The sequence below is a fragment of the Solanum lycopersicum genome, chromosome 9 (assembly GCF_036512215.1).
Source record: "Solanum lycopersicum chromosome 9, SLM_r2.1".
Taxonomy (NCBI): Eukaryota; Viridiplantae; Streptophyta; class Magnoliopsida; order Solanales; family Solanaceae; genus Solanum; species Solanum lycopersicum.
In genome coordinates, this window is record NC_090808.1 from 40,292,782 (window position 1) to 40,306,296 (window position 13,515).

The following is a 13,515-nucleotide window of genomic DNA, read 5'->3' on the forward strand; positions in this document are numbered from 1 at the left end:
ACGGATGTGCCCAAGATTGATTTTCAGACCAGGTATGGGCATTATGAGTTCTAAAAAATGTCTTTTGGGCTTACGAATGCCCCTGCTGCTTTCATGAGCTTGATGAATGGTATTTTTAAGCCATACCTGGATCTCTTTGTCATTGTATTCATTGAGGATATACTGGTATACTCGAAGAGCAAGAAAGAACATGAGGAGCACTTGAGAATGGTATTGGAAATGTTGAGGGAGAAAAAGCTTTATGCCAAATTCTGTAAGTGTGAGTTTTGGCTAGATTCAGTGTCCTTCTTGGGGCATGTGGTTTCTAAGGATGGAGTGATGGTGGATCATTCTAAGATCGAAGCAGTGAAGAGTTGGGTAAGACCTACTAATGTTATAGAGGTAAGGAGCTTCGTTGGTTTAGCTAGCTACTACCGTCGATTTGTCAAGGGATTTTCTTCCGTTGCTTCCCAACTGACAAATTTGACTAAGCAGAGTGTTCCATTTGTATGGTCAGACGAATGTGAAGAAAGTTTTCAGCAACTCAAGACCTTGTTGACTACTGCACCAATTCTTACCCTGCCAGTGGAAGGTAAGAATTTCATTGTTTATTGCGATGCATCCTATTCGGGTTTGGGTGCAGTGCTAATACAAGAGAAGAATGTAATTGCTTATGCTTCGAGGCAATTAAAGGTGCATGAACGTAATTATCTGACCCATAATTTGGAGTTGGCTGCAGTAGTGTTTGCATTAAAGCAATGGAGACATTATCTATATAGGGTTAAATGTGAAGTCTATACGGATCATCGTAGTTTATAGTATGTCTTTACTCAGAAAGATTTGAATTTGAGACAGAGGAGATGGATGGAACTACTAAAGGACTATGATATCACTATCTTGTATCATCCGAGAAAAGCTAATGTTGTGGCAGATGCTTTAAGTAGAAAGGCAGGGAGCATGGGAAGTCTAGCCCACTTGCAGGTTTCTAGACGCCCATTGGCTAGAGAGGTGCAGACTCTGGGTAATGACTTTATGAGGCTAGAAGTAAATGAGAAGGGAGGATTTTTGGCCTGTGTGGAGGCAAGATCTTCCTTTCTTGGTATGATTAAAGGAAAGCAGTTTACCAATGAGAAACTGATCGGGATCCGAGATAAGGGGTTGCGAGGAGAGGCTACAGAAGCAAAAATCGATGAGGAAGGTGTTTTGAGAATTAAGGGAAGGGTATGTGTACCCCGCGTCGATGATTTGATTCACACTATTTTTACAGAGGCTCATAGTTCAAGGTATTCTATACATCCTGGTGCAACAAAGATGTATCGTGATCTAAAGCATCATTTTTGGTGGAGTAGGAAAAAGCGTGACATTGTTGATTTTGTTGCTCAATGCCCGAATTGTCAGCAAGTAAAGTATGAACACCAGAGGCCTGGAGGGACACTTCAGAGAATGCCCATTCCTGATGGAAGTGGGAGAGAATTGCAATGGACTTCGTGGTTGGTCTTCCAAAGACAATGGGTAAGTATGACTCCATTTGGGTAATTGTTGACAGATTAACTAAGTCTGCTCATTTCATTCCGGTCAAGGTGACTTATAATGCAGAGAAGTTAGCCAAACTTTACATCTCAGAAATTGTTCAATTGCATGGAGTTCCACTTTCCATTATATCAGATAGAGGTACGCAGTTTACTTCTAAATTTTGGAGAACATTGCATGCCGATTTAGGTACTAGGTTGGATCTCAGTATTGCATTTCACCCTCAGACCGATGGCCAGTCTGAGCGAACAATTCAGGTTTTGGAGGATATGCTTCGTGCATGTGTGATAGAATTTGGTGGTCATTGGGATAACTTTTTACTGTTAGCAGAATTCTCATACAACAATAGCTATCACTCAAGTATTGATATGGCCTCATTTGAGGCACTGTATGGGAGAAGATGTATTGGGTGGTTTGATGCATTTGAGGTTAGACCTTGGGGTACTGACCTTCTGAGGAATCGTTAGACAAAGTGAAATGCATTCAAGAAAAGCTTTTAGCGGCTTAAAGTAGACAGAAAGAATATGCAGATCGAAAGGTTAAAGACTTGGAGTTTATGGAGGGTGAGCAAGTTTTGCTGAAGGTTTCGCCCATGAAAAGGGTGATGTGGTTTGGTAAGCGAGGTAAGCTTAGTCCGAGGTATATTGGTCCATTTGAAGTTCTGAAGCGCGTGGGGGAGGTAACGTATGAATTAGTCTTGCCCCCAGGACTGTCAGGAGTGCACCCGGTATTTCATGTGTCTATGTTGAAAATATACCATGGGGATGGAAACTACATCATTCGTTGGGATTCAGTTCTTCTAGATGAGAATTTGTCTTATGATAAGGAGCCTGTTGCTATTTTAGACAGAGAAGTCCGCAAGTTGAGGTCAAGGGAGATTGCATCCATCAAGGTTCAATGGAAGAATCGACCAATTGAAGAGTCCACTTGGGAGAAGGAGGCTTATATGCAAGAAAAATACCCACACCTGTTTACAGATTCAGGTACTCCTTTTCGCCCTTATTTTTCTTCTTGTGATCGTTCGAGGACGAACAATGGGTAAATTGGTATCTATTGTAACGACCTGTTAGTCGTTTTGAGCAGTAGTGTTTATTTCTGGTAATAACTGTCTGGGTCGACGGATCCCACGACGGACCGTCATGGGCATGACGCACCGTCGAGGGTGTCTTGTTCCAAAACACTTAGATTCTGAAAATTTGGATACTGAGGTCGAATCTCTGAACTTCGCGATGGAATGGCAGGACGAACCATTGTTGTCACGACGGACCGTCACGAGCCTTTCCACAGAATTAACTCTCTGAACTTTGTGACGGACCTGCAGTACGGACTGTTACAGTCATGACGGACCGTCACAGGCGGCGTAACCCTGACTGGGTCGGATTTCTGTTAAAAGTTTTTAAGGGGTGTTTTGGGACTATTCCTGCTTATGATTAGAAAGTTAGTGGTTTAATGTTAATAATCAATTATTTGGGGGTTAAAGGAGACAGCCTTGGAATAAATAGTGGGTTACTTTTACCATCTTTTATACTTAATTATATGGTAATTAGGGTAAAAGAAAAAGATTTTGAATAAGGAAAAATAGAAAGAACAGACAGAAGAAGGGGAGGACGAATGATCGAGAGAAGAGAGAACGAAGAGGAAAGCAAAGGCATTGGAAAGTAGCTTGTTTGATCACGATTCTTCGGTGGAGGTAGGTTATGGTTTATGTTATTTCATAGTAAACTCTTAATAGCGAATGATATGTATTGGGTAGTATTGTAAAGTCTTTTATATGCTTAATTGAATACTTGCATGATGTGATTATGTAATTGTAATGGGTTGGAAAGATGGGGTTGTGAATCTTAAACCTAAAACCCTCTCTGTTAATGATGATGCCTTGGTTAAAAGAAGGCTTGATGAACTAATAGAATGAGGTTAATGAATCGGGTATCACGTTCCGACACCAGGATAGTAGTAGTGGATCGGGTGTCACGTTCCAACACCAGGATAGTAGTAGTAGATCGGGTGTCATGTTCCGACACCTGGATAGTAGTAGTGGATCGGGTGTCACGTTTCGACAACAGGATAGTAGTAGTGGATCGGGTTTCACGTTCTGACACCAGGATAGTAGTAGTGGATCGGGTGTCACGTTTCGACACCAGGATAGTAGTAGAGGATCGGGTGTCACGTTCCGACACCAGGATAGTAGAGGATCGGAGTGTCACATTCCAACACCAGGATAGTAGTAGAGGATCAGAGTGTCACATTCCGACACCAGGATAGTAAAAAGAAAGAATATTGAATTATGTTAATATACTCAAATTTAAAGAACCTATTTCCCAAACGAGTATTGTGTGGAGGCGTGAGTCCTCACAGATGTGCTTGGGTTGTGGCCAATGGTTATGGTACTTGTTGTAGTTATCTGTTGAGTATGGTAGTCGATTTTATGTTTTTATCTGATATATATTGCTTTCTTTTTTTTAGTTGGCCGATGATACCTACTCAGTACTTGTGCCTTGTAGTGACCCCTACTTGTAATTTTCTTCTTTTTTATTTGTGGAGTGCAGCAAACGGGCCATCGACTTCGACTCATCCGCAACTCTAGCCAGTCTTCAACATATCAGATTTCAGGGTGAGCTATTGTTTCTAGCTCGGACTTGATTCTCTTTCATTCATGTGTTGATGTCCTTGAAGTTCGGACATGGACCATCTGCTTACTTATTTTATCTTCTTAGATACTCTTAGATTTAGTAATTTGAGGATAGATGTTCTTGTGATGATGACTTCAAGATTTTGGGGATAGTAATTGATAAACTTTAGAAGTTATTTAGTTGATTTCGTTAATGAGTTTTAAGTCTTCCGCATTATATTTTGTTTATTATGGTTGAAATGTTGAGGTTTGGATTGGTTGGTTCGCTCACATAGTAGTATAAGTGTGGGTGCCACTCGTGGCTCGTTTTGGGTCGTGACAAAAGGTAATACAACACCATAATTTGGATGTACAAATAAATATTATAAAAAGCAAAAAACTAAAAGATATAAAAATTATAGAAAAACTAAAACTAGGTATAAATATAAAAAACCAACGTAAAGATATTATATAAAAAATTATAAAATAAAAAGACCATACAGACCAAAAAGAAAAATATCCTTATGTACTTGTTATAATTGCGGAAAACTAGGACATTTAGCTAGAGATTGTAAATTACCCAAAGATCCAAAAAGAAAATAGATTGCAGATTTAATCATAGATAATGATGAATATATGCAAATAGAATATATAGACTATGAATTAAGTGAAAACGATAGTATGTATGAAGTATCAGATATAGAAACTGAAAATGAAGAAGAAAATATTAATCTAGATAATAATGAAAAAGATGAAGAAATATAATGTCTGAAGATGATATAAAAATAATATCTAAAGAAGATTATCAAAATGAAGAATTATCAGAACGAAAAATTATATTTGATAATACAATATTTGAACAAATAAAAGGAAAAGAATTAGATTTAAGTGTTGAAAAAATATTTGAAATACCTATAATAAGAAATTGGTTTAAAAGACAAAAAGATGAATACTATGTAGTTAGCCAGAAAGAACATATTATAGATTGTAAATATACAAGAGGAAAAGCACAAATACCTATACTAAATAAAAGGATAATTAATAAAGAAATACAAGAAATAAAAGTTAAAATTCCCATAAAATACGTACATTTAGGAGGAACAGAAATATTGATAAAAGCTTGTTTTAGAGAAGGAATAGATAGACCTATTGAAATATACTTAGCAGATGATAGAATTCTACATCCTATAGAACAAAGCGCAATTAGTGTCGTAAAAGGAAACTTAATATACTAAAAATTTAAATTTATAATAAGCGACAATTACTCAGTAGCATTAACAGATAGAAATATAGATAAATCATTAGTTCTATATTGGAAAATGTCAGGAATAGAACTAGCACCAGGCAGTAAAATATTTACAGCAAGATGTAAAAACTTATATATATCAACAACAAAACATAAAGTAACAGCAAGAAATAAAATTGATAAAATAAAGATAGAAAATCCTTTCAAAAAAATAATTACTGTTATTGACAATAATGACTATAGCTATAAAGAAATCGACATAGAAGAAGATTTAGAAATCCTAAAAGAATGATTGAGTACTTCAAGTGTACCAAATACGTTAACAAGAGCTACCTCATCAAGAATGAGTACATCTAAAAGAAACTATGAAATACCACAAAATTTATTAGATAGAGAAGAGATAACACCATACCATTACTTCATAACAGGAATAGTAGACCAAAGAAGATATAAAATTTTAATAAATACATGACAAGAAGAAAATTATATAACAACAGAATTAGTATTAGAAACAAAAATCATAAAAACAGGACAATTATGCCCTGGATTACCTAGCGAGATAGTAAATACAAACGAAGAAATAACAGAAAAAGAAATAATTATAGGAGGAATACCCTTCATAATACCATTTAAAATTTACCAAGGAAATCAGAATATTACATTAGGAATAAAATGGTTAGATAGAGCTAAACCATATAATATAGAAAATGAACAATTAACAATAACCTGTCAAAATAAGAAAATAACCATTAAAAGAACAAAATGAATAATGAAAATATTTATACTTGGAAAAATTATTGTAGAAGGATATCACAACAGATATTATACCCCTATGATAGATACAGGAGCAGAAGCAAATATATGTCAATATAATTGTTTACGAGAAGATAAATGGGAAAAATTAAAAACACTGATGGTAGTAAAAGGATTTAATAAAGGAATTATGATTCAATATAAAGCAAAAAATATAAAAATACAAATATGGGATAAAATACTGACAATAGAAGAAATGTATAATTTTGAGTTTACAACAAAAGATATGTTACTAGGAATGCCATTTTTAGATAAATTCTACCCACATATAATAACAAAAACACACTGGTGGCTTACTACACCATGCGGGAACAAGATAGGAGCAAAAAGAGTAAATAACAAACAACATAAACCCATAGAATGGACAAAAGGAAGTGAAAAAATAAATCAAGAAATGGAAAATATGAATAAGAAACAAATAACACAATTAGAAATTATCATATTTACAATAGACAAAGTCAGAATAATTAATGAACAACTAGAACAACTATACAATGAAGATCCATTACAAGGATGGGAAAAAGATAAGACAAAAGTAAAAATTGAACTCATAGATGAAAATAGTATAATAACACAGAAACCATTAAAATATAACTTTGATGATTTAAAAGAATTCAAAATACATATAGATGAACTATTAGAAAATAATTACATACATCCAGCAGTTATAGTTATAAAACATAGTGAACAAAAAAGAGGTAAAAGTAGAATGGTCATAGATTATCGTAATCTAAATGCTAAAACTAAAACATACAATTACCCAATACCAAACAAAATACTAAAAATAAGACAAATACAAGGATATAACTATTTTAGTAAATTTGACTGTAAATCAGGATTTTATCACCTAAAACTAGAAGAAGAATCTAAACAGCTAACAGCATTCACAGTACCGCAAGGTTTCTATGAATGGAATGTATTACCTTTTGGATATAAGAATGCATCAGGTAGATATCAACATTTTATGGATAACTATTTTAACCAGTTAGAAAATTGTGTTGTATATATAGATGATATATTATTATATTCTAAAACACAAGATGAACATAAAAAATTATTAGAAAAATTTGTACATATAATTAAACATTCAGGCATAAGCTTAAGTAAAAGGAAAGCAGAAATTATGAAACCACAGATAGAATTTATAGGAATACAAATAGATAGAAATGGAATAAAAATACAAAACCACATAGTACAGAAAATAATCACCCTTGATGAGAATATAGATACAAAAAAGAAATTACAATCCTTTCTAGGATTAGTAAATCAAGTAAGAGAATATATACCAAAATTAGCAGAACATTTAAAACCATTATATAAAAAACTTAAAAAAAGATGTAGAATACTATTTCAACAATAAAGATAAAGAACATATAAGAAATATTAAGAATTTATGTTAAAAATTACAAAAACTTTACTTTCCTGATGAAAATAAATCATTTACTTATACTGTTGAAACAGATTCAAGTGATCATAGTTATGGAGGAGTTTTAAAATACAAATATGAAAAAGCAAAAATAGAACACCATTCTAGATATTATTCAGGATCTTATGCAGAAGCACAAATGAAATGGGAAATAAATAGAAAAGAATTATTCGCATTATATAAATGTTTATTAGCATTTGAACCATAAATTGTTTACAATAAATTTATTGTAAGAACAGAAAATACACAGGTAAAATGGTGGATAACAAAAAAGGTAGAAGATTCAGTTACAACAAAAGAAATAAGGAGATTAGTATTAAATATATTAAACTTTACATTTACAATTGAAGTAATTAAGACTGACAAGAATATTGATGCAGACTATCTATCAAGAAAAAGGAACCCAAACTGAACCAGAAAAAGATACAATGGAAGAGATACTAAAAGGCATTACTACACTTTCTACGAAAGTGGACAGTATGGATAAAGAGTTACAAAAGATGAAAAATATAAGTCAGCAGCATGACTATAAAAATGCGGAGCTATGTCGATCGGAAGAAAGAAAAATTTTAGAGCTACAAGGAGACGTTGGGAAACTCCATCAAACCCATGACAATGTTTGTTTAAATGCAGGTACAGCCAGCACATCTACAACAAAAGGAGTCAGTGGAATAAGATATACAAATTCAAATATGAACAAAGTCTTCGATAAACCATTTATTCCAAAGAACAAAAAAGACTCATTATTTATACCACCACAAATAACTACTTACTCGGAAAGTTTAAGCCAAGATAAAAAAAGCCTACAACCACATAACCCGCTCATATATTGAAAACCTTTATAAAATCCAAAATTATTTAAACTCAACACCTAGATCTCCAACTTCCAAAGACCCTAATACTGATTTTATAACCCAAAAGCTACAAGGATATAATAAGTTAATAGAACAACCAGGCACCAATGCAAATCTAGTAAAAACTTGTTATAGTTATGGATTACTTAGTACAGTTTATACCCAAACAAGAGATGAAATATCTACCTTACCAGAGCTATACAAAGCCTTTATGAACTATAAAAGAATTACTAAAGGAACATTATTTTATATAAAGTTTTCTTAAGAACAAGCAGAGATATTACTTGATGAGATAAAACCAATTATACAAGTTATAAAGATTTGTTTAACCAGAGATATGATAATTCCAAAAGATATCGGAATACAACAAGAAATACAAAGGATTGAGACACCAGAATTCTACGCCAACAAAAGAGTTATAGGAATAGGAACTATCCTGAATGAACTAACTAAAAATTATTTAAACGGAAATTTCGTATGGAGCTATTATGCACGAGAGAAAGTTATGATATATTCAAATTCTAAAGAAATCAGAGAACAAGATATGGAGGGGATACGCCAATGGATACTTAGTCTACTCAAGCCGGAGCAAAAACCAACAACAAGATCATTAAGGAAAGGGTTTATTTTGGAAGAACTATTGACCAGATATTGCAAAATCATTAGACAAAAATACCCCGACCATATATGTTCAAAATGTCAAGGAGAAGATAATGTCATACCAGATGTTCAAATCGAATAAAGATACGTGTAAAGAAAAAAAAGTTGTGAATAGTGTGTCGGCCATGAATAAAGGCCATTATAAAAGTATTTTGTCGCTTTGTGTCGGCCAAAGATAAGGTGGCCATATGTAAAAAGTAGTGTCGGCCATAAATAAAGTAATAGGCCATTATTAATAAAGTATTTTATCGTTTTGTGTCGGCCAAATAATATAAGGCCAAGTGTAAAGTATGTCGGCAATTTTCTATTGGCCAAGTTTGTAAAATTGTTGTATAAATAGAGGGCTTCTCCCTCAGTAATAAACAAGCTACTTCCAATCAACTCTACTCTTCAATCTCTTTTTCTTTCTTTTCTCTAAAGATTCGCTTCCACCCCACAAATACTGCCTGGCGGTGTCCACAAATGGAACCATTTGACATCAAGTTGACCAACTGACGGCTCATCTACTTGGTCCGTCGATTATAACTGAAGTTCTTCAAGGTTAGAGGGTTCCAAACCCAACCAATGAACCCTCACCAACGGGGCGTTGGTTGACAAACGGTACATCATTTATGAGTCGTCGATGGGCCTGTGAAAAGCTGTAATTTTTTGCCAAGTCTTGGGGTGTTTGGCAAATTTACCCCAAGTCTTTTATAACCCTAGGACGTTCGTTTTAGGGTTTATTAGGTATATTAAAGTATCAAACCCTAAGACCTCACTTTAAATGTCATTTCCTAAAACTCAAAACCTCTCTCCCTTAGAACTCTCTCTCTAGTCTCTTTGGAAGCTAGAAGTCAAGAAGAGCTAGGAGGGCTGTTAGTGGCCATGTTCTGCATCAAAATAATTGGGGTTTCTCTCATCTAAGAAACGGTATCCATAATTTAATTCTCTTCCATTCAAGGAATCCCTTCTAATGGATTTTCAAAAAGGACTTTCAACCCTAATTTCTTCTATCTTCAACTCAAAATATGGGTCTTGCATGAAAACAGTTTGAATAACTAAATAATGATGTTTATAATTTTAGCTGAAAATTGTAAGGTAAAAAAATCAATGAAAACATGTTAAAGCTTTTCATCAAATGTTGTCTTCTGAAATAGGTTAAATGTGCTTAATTTTGTAGTCTATAGGATTTGCTTTTACTTATGTTGTTACTGATGTTTAGCTACTTCCTCAAGGGCTAATTTATGATGAATTATTGAGTAAAATTCTATAAGTAATGGAAGTTAGGATTAAATAGTAAGTTGTTTATTTTTTTTAAAGCTTTAGTTATGAAATGCTCTTGTGTGGTATGGTCAACCTTTTTGGTGGAAGTGTTTACTTGATGACATTGATTATACTTAGTATGTATTATGAGTGTGGCTTTTATGGCCTAATATTTTAAATGAAGTGATAATGAAGATGGTTCTTGTGTTTTTTAATAAGAAGCTTGAATTGCATGTTTGACTTAGATTATGCCTAAATGATGTATATGATTATGTGAAGATTGTAAGGTGTGTGATTTGATGAATGAAGGCGTAAAACATGAATAGAAGTTAATATAAATTAAATGATGTTTATATGCAATATGTTCTCACAAGTACACACACTTAAATGAAAGTATGAAACTAAGTTGAGTAAATAGAGGAGTTTTGGTGGACACTCTTCGTGAGTTGAAATGAAGTGCTTAATAGCAACCTCACTACATCATAAGTGTTGTCTAAGATAGGTCAGAGGATGAATGCCCTTCGTGAGTTGAGATGTGCATTTTCTATTTATCCTTAACCTATATTGTATAATGTTTAGAATCCGTGGTGTTTATGTTTAGCACCGAGAGGATATGAAGAAGAGGTGGTTACACTTCATGAGTTGAGATGTTGTATTCCAATGTACCTTTTGAGATGAGTACTACTCATTAGTAGAGAATTAGTTACTTAGTATCAATATCCTTATCCCTTAACTATTCGTCTGCATAGGTGTAGCTAGTGGACAATCCATGTAAAAGGTAAGAGAATGACCTTACTCTAGGCAATAGAGGATCTCTCATCCGATAGGGGTTAATGTGGGCATACCATGTCTAGATCTCGTGGTCTATGTCGGATAAACTAACTCCCACAAAATTAATGAGAATGCTATGACTTCTAAAAGAGTGTATTACTTAGGGTAAGTAGTGGAATAGGACTCTATTTATCCATTACATAGGTAGGCATTCTGAAAGGGGAGTTCTAGTGAGCCTTATGTGAGTTGAATGAACTAGGTCTACAAAAAGTACGTACTACTTAGGGTAGGTAGTGGAATGGGAGCTATCTATCCAGTGCACTAATTAGACCTTTTGAAAGGGGAGTCTTGGTGTCAAGCCTTCTAAAAGAGTCTCCTACTTAGGATAGGCGGTAGTATGTGACACCATCTACTCATTGCACTAAGTAGGAATTCTGAAAGGGAAGTCTAGGTGGGTTGTATCGGTGTTCTTCTAATGTCTTGTCATTGAGTGGGGACTTGTTCTCCCGAGGTGAGTAAGCCGAAAGGGGGTAGTATTGAGGATCACTTTGGTGTGTATTGAAGGAGTCATATGCGTACTTTGTTCATGTCGTACCTTGGTGAGTCTTTGGATAATCCTTAGTTAGGGAAACTCCGACTGAAATGAGTTCACTTCCTTTTTGCTTGGCCTCGGAAGTTCACTCCTTAGAATAGGATTAGTTCACTGTAAATGCTCAAATTGAATTCGCTATAATATTTTGGAAGTTCACTATAATGTGTGTCTTTTGGTTAAAATTATGGAAATTCTTCTATAAGTATTAAATGATGACTTTTATGTTGTTTTACTTCTAAATTCATGAATGTTCTACTCAAATTGCATGAAAATGTATTTTTATCAACATGTCCCTTTTTGCATTTCTTTGCATATGCCATACTTAGTATATTATTTGTACTAACCCCGTACTTTTCTATACTCTATAAATATAGGTTGAAAGCTCTTTGGAAAACTTGAAGGTGATGCTAGGGAAATCTACTCTCTCAAGATTTGTTATGTCCTGATATATTCGAGGACATAGTCTATGTTCTTTTTTTTATGTTTAGACTTATTATGTACTTTTCTTTCAATGTTAAGTCTCATGTCCCTAAGATAATATATCGTGTATTTTAGTTGGCTTGTGACGATGAGATTCTCTAAATATCTATGAAAGACTAGATTTTTATTAAATGTCTTGAAAAGTTTTAATTCTGCACTGTTTTCATGTCTTATGTAATTAACAATAGTTAAGGGCTTGTACAAGACCCCAAAGTGTCAAGTACGCCAGGTCATGACCCAAGGGTTCTCCCTAACTTCTAGGGGGTACTTTTGGGTTGTGACAGACTTGGTATCAGAGCATAAGATTATGGGAAATAGTTTAGGGTCTAAAAGTCTAACAAGCCACATCTAGTAGTATCTTGGTCATTGGTGTGAGTCACGACACATCCATGGACAAGAGGCTATAGAATGATAAAAGTTTAACTTTATTTTCTGTTGTAATGTCGTGACTTAAAGTTGAGTCATAAAAGGTTTCTTTTCTCAACCTCTACTCTTTTTGTTTATAGGACATGAATACGGGAAAATCAACCGCTAGAACGGAGGAGGTAGGTATAGCTAATGAGAGGATCCCTCCCCGTGTTGACCAAGTTCCTATTGTTGTCCTAGAGAAAGAGAATGAGGAGGTTCCCTTTCAAGGACCTCAAAGAGAATGAGGAGGTTCCCTTTCAAGGACCTCAAGTGCCTCCAGAACCTCAAGAGCCCCAAGTGCCTCATATGCCTCAAGCTCCTTTTGTTGAAGGAGATATGACTTATGCAAAGTTGAGGCTTCCCTAATGAATTTGACCAAACTCATGACAGTTCAATCTCATGTCATCAATAATCACTTTGTTGCTCAAATTAAACAAGGAGTTTGACCCCAACCTAATGCTAGTACTCCCGCTTCTAGAATTTGGGATTTCTTGAGGATGAACCCTCCCACTTTTCATGGCACTATGGTGGATGAAGATCCACAAGGTTTAATAGATGAGGTTTTCAAACTGGTAGATGTTATGGGTGTAACCCCTAGGGAGAAAGTGGATTTAGCTGCTTACCAACTCAAAGATGTGGCTCAAGTGTCGTTTGAGCAATGGAGTACTGAGAGACCCGTAGAATGAGGACCACTTTATTAGGAGGAATTCAAAGAGGCTTTCCTATATAGGTTCTTTTCCCTAGAATGGAGGGAGAAGAAGATGGTTGAATTCATGAACCTTCGTCAAGGGGGAATGAGTGTGCAAGAGTACTCTCTCAAATTCACCCAACTCTCTAATTATGACCAAACAATGGTAACCAACCCTAGGGCTAGGATGAAAAAAATTGAGATGGGAGTGTCTATCT